This window comes from Passer montanus, unplaced genomic scaffold (assembly GCF_014805655.1).
Source record: "Passer montanus isolate IOZ18808 unplaced genomic scaffold, ASM1480565v1 scaffold2, whole genome shotgun sequence".
NCBI lineage: Eukaryota > Metazoa > Chordata > Aves > Passeriformes > Passeridae > Passer > Passer montanus.
The window spans coordinates 19,728,072-19,740,587 of NW_024366591.1; the positions used below are offsets into that span (position 1 = coordinate 19,728,072).

Here is a 12,516-nt window from a genome sequence, read left to right on the forward strand (position 1 = left end):
GGAAACAAACATGACTGGTCCCATCTCTGCCAGCTTGTGGCTTGACTTCTCCACAAAGCCTATTCTCCAGGTCTGCTAGTGCTTCAGTTCTTGCCCAAGCTACAGAAAGCCAAGCTATTTGCACCTCACATCAGCCATGGAGAACCAAGGACAATTTTGGGCAGGGCTTTCAACAGACAAACTTCAGAATAGCACTTATGAGCTGCTTAATATGTGCAATATGTGCTGGGGAGTCAGAGGGGCTGTGTGTCATCAGACAGGGTCTCCCAGCTGCAAAGCAGGCAGCTCTCTGCCTCAGCTTACCTGGACTCACTTTTACATTCTGGTGTTTATTTTGCAGTTCTTTTGTTGACAAGCAATAAAACCAAAACTAAAATAAACCAAACAGCAGAACCTGGGTCATGTGAGAGCTTTTGATAAGAAATTCAGCTGTCAAAATCTGCTATACATAAAGCTCTGGGGAAAGAATTCCTGAAACTGTTCAAATCTGTATCGTACACGACACTCCAGTGTTGCAGCAAGACTTCTGGGGTAGGAATCTGGTCTGGATATCACATGTAATTTTGGCCACTTTTCAAAACAAAATTTCTTGTAAACAAGCAAACACTCCCCTGGTTTTGGCTAGTTTCCAAAATTTTACTGAGGGCAGTAAGTTTCAGCAACTTTGCATACCTAGTTATTAATTTTCAAAAAAAAAAAAAGATTTAATAGGAAGCTTTGTGCCTAAGAAAGAGTCAGGAATTTTTTTCTTCTTCAGTCTGAACTTGAGATTTTAAAGAAAACGTCATTATTTGGCTGACTTTTACAAGATACAACTGAAATTGCTATTTTTCTGACACCCACTGATGGTTAGAGACCTGCACTGCCAGATCCCCATGGAGACAGAGCACAAACTCTCTTGTTTGAAGGCAAAGTGAATATTGGTGTCAAAAGAGAGGGGTGGCTATAAAAGGAGTCTGAGATTAGGTAATGGAGAGCTCCAGGTCAAGTGCTCCACATCAAGCACATCCCTTCTGCCTGCACCAGGACATCATCACCCTCTGAATGGTCAAGAAGCTTGACTTAAGTATTCCCACACAGAGTGAATCCACCACATGCCTTGGGAACTCAGTACAATAATTAATTACTGCTTTGAAAATGCAGCATATTGCCCATGCAGACAGCTTCAGCCCAGTTCCCATTGGATGTCTGCTATCACTGTGGTGGCTGTGCTCTCCTGATGTCTCCAGGAGTAACAATGATCTGGGAAAAGCTTCCCCTCTCCTGCCAAAGCTCACCTGCCACGAAATGTGCCTTGTGGGGCCATGGGAGGACAGTGCCTTCTGCCTTGCAGCAGCTCTGGCAGCAGGTCACCTGCAGGCAGGTCAAGCAGGGCACAGACCCCACAGCCCTCTGCAGCCACTGCCTCCTGCTTCTACATTCAGGAACATTTCACTGAACAGTTTGACCTGTTTCCCTCTGAGTTGGAAGGTGGCAGCTTTTTTCAGACTGGTTTTTCTTTTGAAGTTGATCAAACATTCTTCTGTTTATTTCTAGTGGTAGTAACACAAAGGTAGAAAGTCTTTTAAAGTTCTGTGCTGGCAACAGGGAGCCTTGGTGAAAAGTGGAACTTCCAGCTCTGACATGGAGTTAAAGAAAACAGTGATAAGATCTGACCCTTCACAGCGATTCCTGGAGGGCAGTTAAGGTTATCATATAGAGTAATGCAACCTAATTGTTTCTTGCAAGATATAGAGGGCATGGGTTCAGAACTCTCAGAGCAACTGAGGTGAAGGAAGCTGCTGACAGAGGAGCTTTCTTCATATAGAAGGAAAACACAGCAGGGAGTGACAAAAATCATGTGATAACTTCTTAAGTAAGATGCCTTACATGATCATTAGGTTTTTTTATTGTTGATTGCAGTGAAGCAACTCCTTGTGAAATATCCATGAAGTTACTTAGCTCTCTGGTGACTTGGTTTATCTACTTACACATTAGAATAAATGATACTCCACCTGCAAACTTCTTTGAGACTCCCTTAGTATTTGACAAGACTTCACAGAATGATAGAATGGCCTGCGCTGGAAGGGATCTTAAAGATCATCTAATTCCATTTCCCTGTCATGGGCAAGGATACTCTTCACTGGACCAGGTTGCTCAGACCTCCATCCAACCTGGCCTTGAACACTTTCAGGAATGGGACATCCACAACTTCGCTGGGCAACCTGTTCCCAAGCCTCACCTCCCTCACAGTAAAGAACTTTATCCAAGTTCCTAATATCCAATCTTGATTGCTAGATGAAGGTTGCAACAGAGTATTTTAAAAGGTACATAATGAAATACAATCATAGTTTCTAAGAAACTTGGGTTTTTTTGAGAAACACCTAACAAATATAACCATTTGATGACTACTGGTGGGGTTTTCCGTGTGTGTGTGTAGGCTGAATCAACAGTAGCATATACACACATATATAGCTCAAACCCAAGGGAATGTAACTGTAAGCAATCTAAAGCAAGCTGATGTTTGTAAAAGCCTGTGTTATCACAGCAGTGCAGACTGGCAGCAGGAACAGAACTGCAGCCACAGGTAAGAGTTGGTGTGCTCAGCTGTAGCAGATGTCATTGAAACCCCAGCTGTGACCTGGAGAGTCAACTGTTTCTTACATGTCTAGTGCCCAAACAAGGCTGCACAAAAGACCTGTCTCTAAACCTACAATTTATTTCAGGTCTGGGCTCTGAACAGATGCTCTTATTCTTTGAATGGACTATTTTCTGCTAAGGAAATTACTTAAAATCATCCTATTTGAATGTGAAGTCCATATTCACACATTACATTCAGTCAGCAAAACCAACACTCTTGCCTCCTAAGCTACACAGTCCACATTTAGTATCTGTTCTAATTGAGCAAATACTGAATTGTTCCAATTCGTCAAAATCAGCTAATACTGTTTGTAAAGCCAGCACTGCTTTACATAGCACAGCCCCATTCAGATGTTTAAAGTTGCCAGAAAATAATGACTTTTGAAACTTTCCTTTGAAGCAGACTGAAGAGAGGGTGCACTGCAGGCCTCTGCATATTCATGTCCCTTCACAAAGAAGGGCTTGTCCAGATGCCAAGGAAAAGCATGGAGAGACATCTCAAAGGGGGATTCATCCACAGAACAAAAAGCTTCAACCTTTGCCCTTACTGGAGTGCCAAGAGGTTTGCCTGTTCTGTTGTGTTTTGTTTTCCAATCACTCCTTCAACAGATGGGCAACAGCCACCCATCTCATCAGAAAAGTTCACTCAACAGGACGGTCAAACTTCAGCAGCCTCCAGCACAGACAAAAAGGCATTTCTCCAAAATAAGGCCCAGCTCTTGGGGCAATTCATTCTTGTCATTCATATTCAAATGGTGCCATGGTCAAGCTCAAGCATGTACAGTTTTGGTGGGTCCAGCTGTCCACATACTGAGCATAAACCTCATTACTAGCTCTGCTAGCAGAGCAGGCTTGTGCTGCCCTCTTACTGTTACAGCCTACAGCTTTCACTTCTGTTTTTCTGAAAACATTTTGATATTCACAGTAATTTGAATGGAAAGAATGTATTCCTTTTGTAGCATTGTATTTTTCTGGTACCGCAAATACTGCCACTGCATAAGTAGTTTTACAGACACCATTATTTTCTAAGGATTTTCCAGTGCTTTATTTTCCTTGTGGTGTTACTGAATCAAGGAACACCTCTTAACTATAGGGAAGCAATGTCCTGAAACAGAAAGTTTAGGTAATAAGATCAGTTAATTCATAGAGGCACCTGAGGACATGGTCCTCTATCAATGTAAGCCATATTAAAACTAAACTGCTGATTAAAAGGTGTTCCTTCCCACCCTCTCCCTGGTGTCAGAGCTGGCACATGAGCTAAACTCTTACACAAGGATGCTTTCAGTCACACCAGGAAGCCTCTCAGGTGTGCAGCTCTTTGAGGGATGTCGTGGGAAGGTGTGAGCAGGCAGAAGGTGAGCAGGAGCTCAGCCTTAGATTAGCTGAAATTGATCAGCAGCTCTGAGACGCTGCTGCCTGCCCCTGTTTGTGTTGAAATGCACTGCTATGGATGCCACTGCAGTGAGCACTCCACCATCCGTATGCAACTGCATCAGGATTATAATGATGCCCAATTAAAAGATTTCCAAGGTCAGAGGTGCTCTGTTGATAGGAATTCAGGTGCAACTGCATCAGGATTATAATGATGCCCAATTAAAAGATTTCCAAGAGGTGCTCTGTTGATAGAAATTCAGAGATTTGCTATGAGCTAACCATAGTGGGACAAACCACTGCTATAATGCAGCATGGCTAAGATAGCCTTGTCAGGACCACATTTATTTTTGAAATGCCATGAGCAGTTTTTGCTCACACAAACTTCATTGCTACATGAAGAACATTTTTATAATTTAAAATTTTGTCTTTGGAGAAGAAAATAAGAAGGAGGAAGTAAAAGGAATCTGACTGGCTTTTGAACTGTGCTGTACAGCACAGCTGTGTGTTCAGCACAATAGATCACACACAGCAAATCAAAGCCAGCTTAGACTCAACTTTTCTGCAGCTTTTGCCTCCAATACCTTTGCAGAATTACTAATTAATAGAGACCAGATGCCAAATACTTGAGCATGGCCTTAAATCAAGGATGCAAAGAGCCTGATCTCCTTATTGTCTCGGGGGATCATGTGCAAATTGAATTTAAGCATCTCTTTTGATTTGTTAACGTTTTGTATCTGCCCTCTAATCTGTTGTAAATAATAATACAAAGGAGAACAAGGTTCAACCACATAAATACATTCCTTCCTAAAAATATTGCCAAATCTTCACAGCAATGAGCAGAACTCCCAAATAAAGACCTGCAGATGCAACATAAAAATAGAGAAAATGCTGAGAAAAAAAATTTTGAATTTAGATCTTTATTATACAGGCCCAAAGCTGTGGTCACCATGCAGTTACACTGTAATGGGAATGATTTTGCTGGAAGGTTCTCACTAAACAAACAGAAAGAGACCACAGACTACAGCATTCCAAATAACTGACACTTTAATTTTTGAAAGAGAAAAAATAAATAAAGGAATGGCAAGTATGTCCTTTTCACATATGTTGGGGCATATACATATTCCTTCTTTTCTATAGCTATTCAAGAGACAAAATTAGCAAATACTGCCCAAAAACACAGACCTTTTGTGTGATGGCTCAGCTAACTTTTAGCTGTTTCTCTCTCCTTGGATATTAGATCAAACACACATTTAGATAGGTGCATATGCCAAAAGAAGAAATGCAGTGTGGGGGGTTTTGTGTTTAATTTCTACTTCCTGCCTTTTCCTTCTCCTTTTAGGAGTAGTAACGGGAAGCAATTGGAGACATCCAGTCAAATAAAAGCCCTAGAAGTTTTCCCTTCTAGTTTTTCATTATCATCTCATAATTTAAGGATTAATCACAAATTTTAAAAGGCTGAGGTGTCTTACAAGGAATTCGTCATCTCTGGAATACAGATAGCCACAGTGAAGAGCTGCACATAGACTGCACACATAGTGTTATCTAAAAGTGGTTATCTTTAAAAAAACAAAACTTTTAAAAAAATCTGTAGATCAAAACAGAGCATGTCTTATTCCCCACAGGATTTTCTTGCCACCTGTTCTTCAATTATTTGCACTAGGAGATGCTACAAATGATATTAGTTACAATATACAGTCCACTGTCATCTTCTGGTCCAGCAGAAGAACCTGTCTCTTCGATGGATGCAAAACTGTTCATCTGAGCAGATCATCCTCAACAGCACAAATATGGTCTAGAAACTCATAGAGTTTATTGTTTTAATTTATAAAATTAAACCTGCCCCAGACAGGTAATACTGGTGTGTAATATTGCCATCCCTGGGTTCTGTCAGTAACGGGGTACTGAGGTGCTCAGAGCCGTCTCAGAGCGCAGCGCTGGGATCCTTCTGGCACTCCAGACCCAAGGCCGATGGGATGTGGTGTGTGCTAGAACGTGGGCGCACTTCTCACTTAGCTCTGCAGAGCCCGGGACATGGTAAGCTGCCAGAACTTCCTTCATCTTGCCTGTTGACAAAAGGAACAATAACTAGTCATCACTGGTTGCTAGAGTTTAATTCCAATTTTTAAAAAGTCCTATAAATGAGACTTTTTTTTTTTTTTTCCAGCCATGCAATAGTAAATGTTTCATTGAGATAGGATTTGGGATAAAGTTTACAGTCCCTCTGTTAGCCACACAATGCTTATGGGGGAGAAAGGCCTTATATTGTAGGGTTCCTAAAACATTATCCAGGATTAAACATACCGTTATCTAAAAAATAAATGTCCAGTAGCTTAGTACTTTAAAAAAGTCAGTATAATATTATCCTTGTAAAAGTTATTTTTGTATAGCAGATTTTCTCGATTGAAGTCCTGCATTGTCTCTCTCACACACTGTACACAAGATACAGAGTAAAGGATTAACAATGAGCAAGAATCCAACTGGTTAATAAGTGGCTTATATGAGTTTGTTGTAGAACTATCTCTAACACATATTGGTCATGTTCATTATATATTGGTAACAACTATAAAAGCTTCATAAATGAATGGGCATCACAGAACCAAGGGGCAAAACAAACCTGAACATTATCTATTGTTTCATGTTCATTATATATTGGTAACAACTATAAAAGCTTCATAAATGACTCACTGAATGGGCATCACAGAACCAAGGGTCAAAACAAACCTGAACATTAGCTATTGTTATTTTCTGCCAATTATAATTTTTTCAGATAGTCCTCAGTGAAGTCCAAAGAAAATGAAACTTTTAGTATCACAGACTAAGATGGAAAAACTATGAATACACCTCCAATATATATTTGTTGCAGAAAATGTAGAAGGAGAGGCAGAGGTACCTCTGCCTTGGTAACCTCAAGGTGTCCATCTTTTTCAATGAACTGTGAGTAGGTTGAAGGCCAAAATTTCTTACAAGTATGAATGCATTATATCCTACCCACAGACATTTGACTATGGTCACATATTTATTTCATGAAGACCATTCACAAAGCCATCAGACCCTAGTAATTTTCAATCAGTACTGACATGGGCAGAATGATAAGAAGTATAATTGCTTCAATCTAAGTTAAATACAAAAGCCATGTAATGAATTCCAGAACCAATGCTAAGTTTTTGGTTACATACCCTGCAATTTTGTGGAGCTACACAAAATACTTATTTTATGTATAATTATTATTCTTATAATTATCACATAAATAGAAATCACTAAAAGAATAGAGGTAGCAGCTGATGTGAGAGATCTCTTTGCTCACCCCTGACCAATGCAATACCTGCTGATGTTTGTCTAACTTATTTTTAAACATCAGCATACTTTACTGTGTCATTTTCCACAGCCTTGCTTCCAAAATGCTTGTTTTGCTCTATGAATTTATTAAGTGTACATTCTAACCTTTCATCCAAGCCATCAGTGAGAATACTGAATATTACTGGAACAAGAAAAAAACACTTGAAAAACTCTACTAAATGGAGTATCATTGCGAACTAGTCTTTGTTTATGGTTTCCAAATAATTTACGCATTCACGTAATAATAATTCATTCTAGCTCAGTTTCCCCAGTACACAGGAATAATAACAACTGAAATATTTTGCCATACAGTCTTGTTTAAATAAAGCTGCTCATACTAGCAAACATATTTTAAGAAGAATTATATAGATTTTAAAATAGAAAAATAGAACCATTATGGAAAGATTTCAAGTGATAACACAAGTCTTCCTAACAACAGATTTCACATCTATATGGCTACTTTTATGAAGTATGTGCTTTATTGTTCAATTTAGACTAATGGAATTGTTTCACAGCCTTCTAAAATTGAGTTTTGTTCAATGAAACATTCCACTTAGAAAACAACACATACCACTACAGTTTAGAAACAAATCAGTTGCACAACTTCACACAACTCTAGACCACAAAATTACTGTTTACTGTTTATCTTGCAAAAGATAACTGGATCAGAAATATACTGAAAACGACTGCTGAGACCGACAGGACCAGTCATATTGAGCTTTGCAAAGAAAAGGTTACCATTTATATTAATCTTTATGGAGATATAAGACAATTCCACAAATACAGGAGGCACAGATCACTCTTCTTAACCTAATCTGGATTATTAGCAGACCTCTTCTACTTTTCACTCTATTATATATTTTGTTTGTGCCATCTGCTACTCAGAAAAGTGAAATAACTTGCTCTCCAAGGTGGAAACAGAGTCCCCAGTTCTTCTGGACTGGAGCAACTGGAGGCCAGCAGAAGCTGAAATACAACACAAAGCCCACCTCCAACTAACACAAAATTTGATTTTATATTTAGGGATATATCCCACTGGATTTCCAGTGAAAGAAAAGCGAGACTGACTTCCTCTAAGAAATATGTGGTGACAGAGAGGCAGCAGCATAAAGAGTACACACAAATACCCACAGCTTCCTCCAGTGGAAAGTAAGGAAATAGGATAAGGACAGGTGAGCCAACCTGACTGCTCATGATGTACAGCCTGCTGTCTGACTGCCAAGGCAGAGAGGAAATCCCATAAAAAACCTGCTTTTTGCAGGAAGTCAAAAGTCCTGAAAATGAGACAAAACAGATGTCTGCTGCTTACTGAGAACAGCTCTAGGGATTATAAATTACAGAGATTTTGGAGATTTTATCAAGAATTTTAGACATACTGATACCAGAATCACGTTTATCTTTTTGTCAAAAGGGCTAGGATCTCTGAGAGCCAAGACTTTGCTAACAGTGACAAGGAAAGAGAGACAAACTGTTCAGTCAGAAGCATTACTGAAAGTCCAGGTTGATAGCTTGTTGAGATGGAGAGATGTGTAATGGTGACTCCTCTCTTGTTCTCTTTGCAATCCATGGCAAGCAAAAGTATCCAACCAGAGTTATCTGGAGCCAGTCAGTGGTGGCAGGAGAAGGCAGGAGCAGCCACGAGAGGTGTGTGGGTGTGTGACTCGCACTGCACAGCGCTCACTCTGTGCTACAGAGACAGAGCAGTCAGCTTTGCAGTGTAAATGTACTGCAAGAGTAAAGTGAGATGAGTCCCACGCCTTCTTTTCAAAAGGAGAAACAGGAGTCTGTTTTTAAATACTGCAAACGTGTGTTGGCTGACAGGGGGAAAATTAGTAACACTCAATATAATTAAGACTGCAGTTATCAAATAGAGATTAATAGAAAGTGCAAAATTTTCTCATTTTAGCAAGCAGCATAGAATTTACATAATTTAACTGACTTTAAATTTCAGAGAAAGTTTGTGGTTAAAGAATAGATTACTGATAATGACATACCGCAATCTGTTTGTTCCTTGAGGTCAGATGTCTTAAGCTGTGGGAATGCTGATCATTGCAATACTTGAATTAAATTATGAAGCCCTTGTCCCTGATGTTAGAGAAGCCTCTATCAAGATAATAATAACATTTGGAATGTCGTATGATGTTTTGTGTATATTGTGCTGTCATTTATGAAGAGGCAGTATGAAACTTGAAAATTATCAGAGTGTTTTCTATGACTCAGCCCAAGGAGTTTTAGGGGAAGAAATTGCAGTAATGTTCAATATTTGAACTGCTATGTTATTTCTGCATCTGTATACAAAAAGATTCATATACTTCAAATATTAAATGTTAGAATATACCTTTGAGACTTGATATCATCAAATTATTGGGCATAGTCTTATGACTAAAGGGAAGTTACAACGTGCTAAATTTAAACTATACTTAATTACAATGGTTAACAGTCTCTAAAAGTCTAGAGAATTTATTTAGAAGTGTATTTTAAAATTAACAAGAATTTGCTAGTTTAATAACCACATGAATCGCCTTTAAAAAGTATACTTTAAACACAAGCAGTGTATAATTTAAAACAATTTAAAACCATTGGAAAAAAATCCTACACAACATGATTTAAAAATCTGAAGGACTTTCAAAGATTTCCTGCACTGAATATAGTGGTGTATGTGATATCAGTTAGAAATGAACAGTCCAGTGGCACACTGCATTCAGTAGGTAAAACCTGATTAGGGTACCAAGTGATAATCCAGTTGTCAGTCCTCTAAAATCTAGGCTGGCATCAAGTAGCTTTTTATGGGAGTGAGTGAGTTCTGGGCTGAAGGAAGAATTTCACAGCTTTGAAGCAGCTTCCCTGTTGTGTGACTGAAAATGCTTGTACTGCACTGCACAAGACAACAACTGTAGCCTCCTCTGACCTTTTTACTTTCTTCTCTTCCTTTCAGGTAATCGATACCTGGTATTTTTCACTCCATATGTATCTTCTGTCAGCAAAAATTCTGTAATCTGAACTATATCATTCTTACAGCTGTGCAAACTTTGGCCAATTCAGTCCCTGGCTTCATCAAATCCAGTGTTATCAGCTCCAGAGAGTGTCTCGTGAGCTCCACTATGTGATGTTTTTCTGTAAAACTACTCCTTCTGAAAAGAATTTTTCCTACATGAATAGGAGTTTTCATATTTTAGTTTAGTTTTCTATGCTCATAGATGATTTTTAGGTGCTGATAGGCTCAAAAGAATCTGAGAAAATCAGAAGATGAAAGGGAATTCTAGAACATTTATTTTAAGATTACATTATTTTAAAGCCAGTCTCATAACCTTGGAAGGCACAATTTTTAAATATTTGACATTTGCATGACAAGAAACATCCAAATATACTGTCCTCCAGCTTTGCTGGCTGACGCAATTATCCTGCTCTGTCTTGCCATGATGGAGAGAAAGATTTAAGTTTGTTTGGGGCTATGCCTACACACTTACATGACTGAAACTTGATCATGAGCCAACTCTTGACATAGTTGCTAGAACACTTCATCTACATTCAAGCCAAACAGTGTTCACTGGTGTGGCTATGGAATGGCAGATGGTGCGAGCTGGAAACTGCAAACAACACTTCAAGGTGTTAATGAAGAACAGCCTTAATCTCTCCACAGCTGAGCTCGACTGCAGGAATGCTTCTGGTTTGCTTCAAGGCAAAGGCACATCCATAAACACAGCAGGGGCACTTCAAGCAAAGCCTTTTGGTATGCGCTGAAGCTGTGAGGCTGTGAGGACAAGCTCGGGGTGGGTTGGTGCCCAGAGCTGGCAGGCATGGCGAGAGCATCCCCACAACAGCCAGAGGTTCCGTGGGAGAGCTGGGAGCCAGTGTGACTGCAGCCACGCTGCATCAGTCCTGCAGGAGAAGCCTTGAAATAACCTGGACCTCTCCAGCTTGCAGGAGGTGGGTCAGCCTGCAGGTGCCTGTGACTGATTCGGGGAGCTGTTTGCTGTCAGGGTCCCAGAGAGCAGAACTTGTCCCAAAGTGCAGTTTTGCCCTGGTGTGAGCACTGGGAGGGGAGCGCTCGGCACCAGCGCCCCCCTCACACAAGATGTTGCTGGGTGGGTTGGATGTTGCTGCCTTCCAGTTGTGGGGCTGGTGTGTTCCTATAAATGGGCACACTGGGACACAGCAAATAAAAAGCCATTGCACAATCACTGAGTATCACCTGGAATTGTCTAATGAATTGTATGCCAGCAGGACACAGCAGCTCTCTGTACTGTTCTCAAAGCAGTAACTCCTGGCTGGGCTTCCAGCAGTGTGGAGGAAGTGAGCTGAAGCCCAAATCAGTAACCCCACCCTGAAATGGACTGGAAGCTCTTACACCTCTCTGGGTGTTTGTCAGGGCTGTAACACACTGATGGCTTGTGGCAATCCAAAACAAGCTTGAGACAAACCAAACCCCCAGGATTTTTCATCTCTCTCACAGCTGAAGTCTCTTGATTTTTTAGTGAATACCTATGAGCTTCTGGTTCCTGACAGCAAACTCTGGAGCATGCAAAATAGTCCATAACCCTTTACTATGTAGAATAGGAGGGGTACAAAGTAGGGATACTACTTTGAAAGGTCTCAGCATGCAGGCCTCTCCCATTCTTTTCTATTAACTGCATTAACTGGCCAAGCTCTATCCTAATTTTTTTTTTTAAATCTTTCTGTTCCTGAAGTTCATTGCTTTGATGACTAGAATATTTTTTTCCCAATCTGAAGCCTGCATTTTCATGATCAATTTATAATTGTGAAATTTGTGTTTACAATAAGGATATTTTCTCCTTTTTGGGTGTATGCTTCTTGGAGATCGTTAGAGAGACTGTATTCACAATCTCTTTCCCAAATTTCCTTTTACTGGGTTAAGTCAACATCTGTTAGCATCCTCTTGCCTCTTGGCTTTCCTGTTCTTTCCCTAGCTTGCTTCTCAGTGTCTTCTTTTTGATTTAATCTTGCTGGAACATGAGTGATGAGACTTTATCCTACAAAGTTTTGTTGAGGAGACTGGTTGACAGAGTCCCTTGGAGGGCAGTTGTGAAGGGCAAAGGAATCCAGGAGGGCTGGACATTCTTAAAATAAAACCATCTTAAAAGTGTAGGAGCATGCCATCCCCACATGCCAAAAGATCAGCTGTCAGGAAAGAAGACGGACTTCACTGAACAGAGAGCTTCAGCTGGC

The 12,516-nt window shown here is 40.1% G+C and overlaps 1 protein-coding gene across 2 annotated transcripts in view; it reads right to left on the reverse strand.

The window, feature by feature from the left end:
- Positions 1 to 12,516, reverse strand: part of SCAF8 (SR-related CTD associated factor 8) — a 151,973-nt gene that overhangs the window by 58,832 nt on the left and 80,625 nt on the right. The window contains exon 21 of one of the 2 annotated variants that reach the window (XM_039707631.1): positions 4,915 to 6,056. The exons of the other annotated variant lie outside the window; for it this stretch is intronic. The gene's annotated coding sequence lies outside the window, so the exon portion shown is untranslated. Of the gene's footprint in view, positions 1 to 4,914; positions 6,057 to 12,516 lie in introns of those variants that run through there. 2 annotated transcript variants of the gene reach the window in all.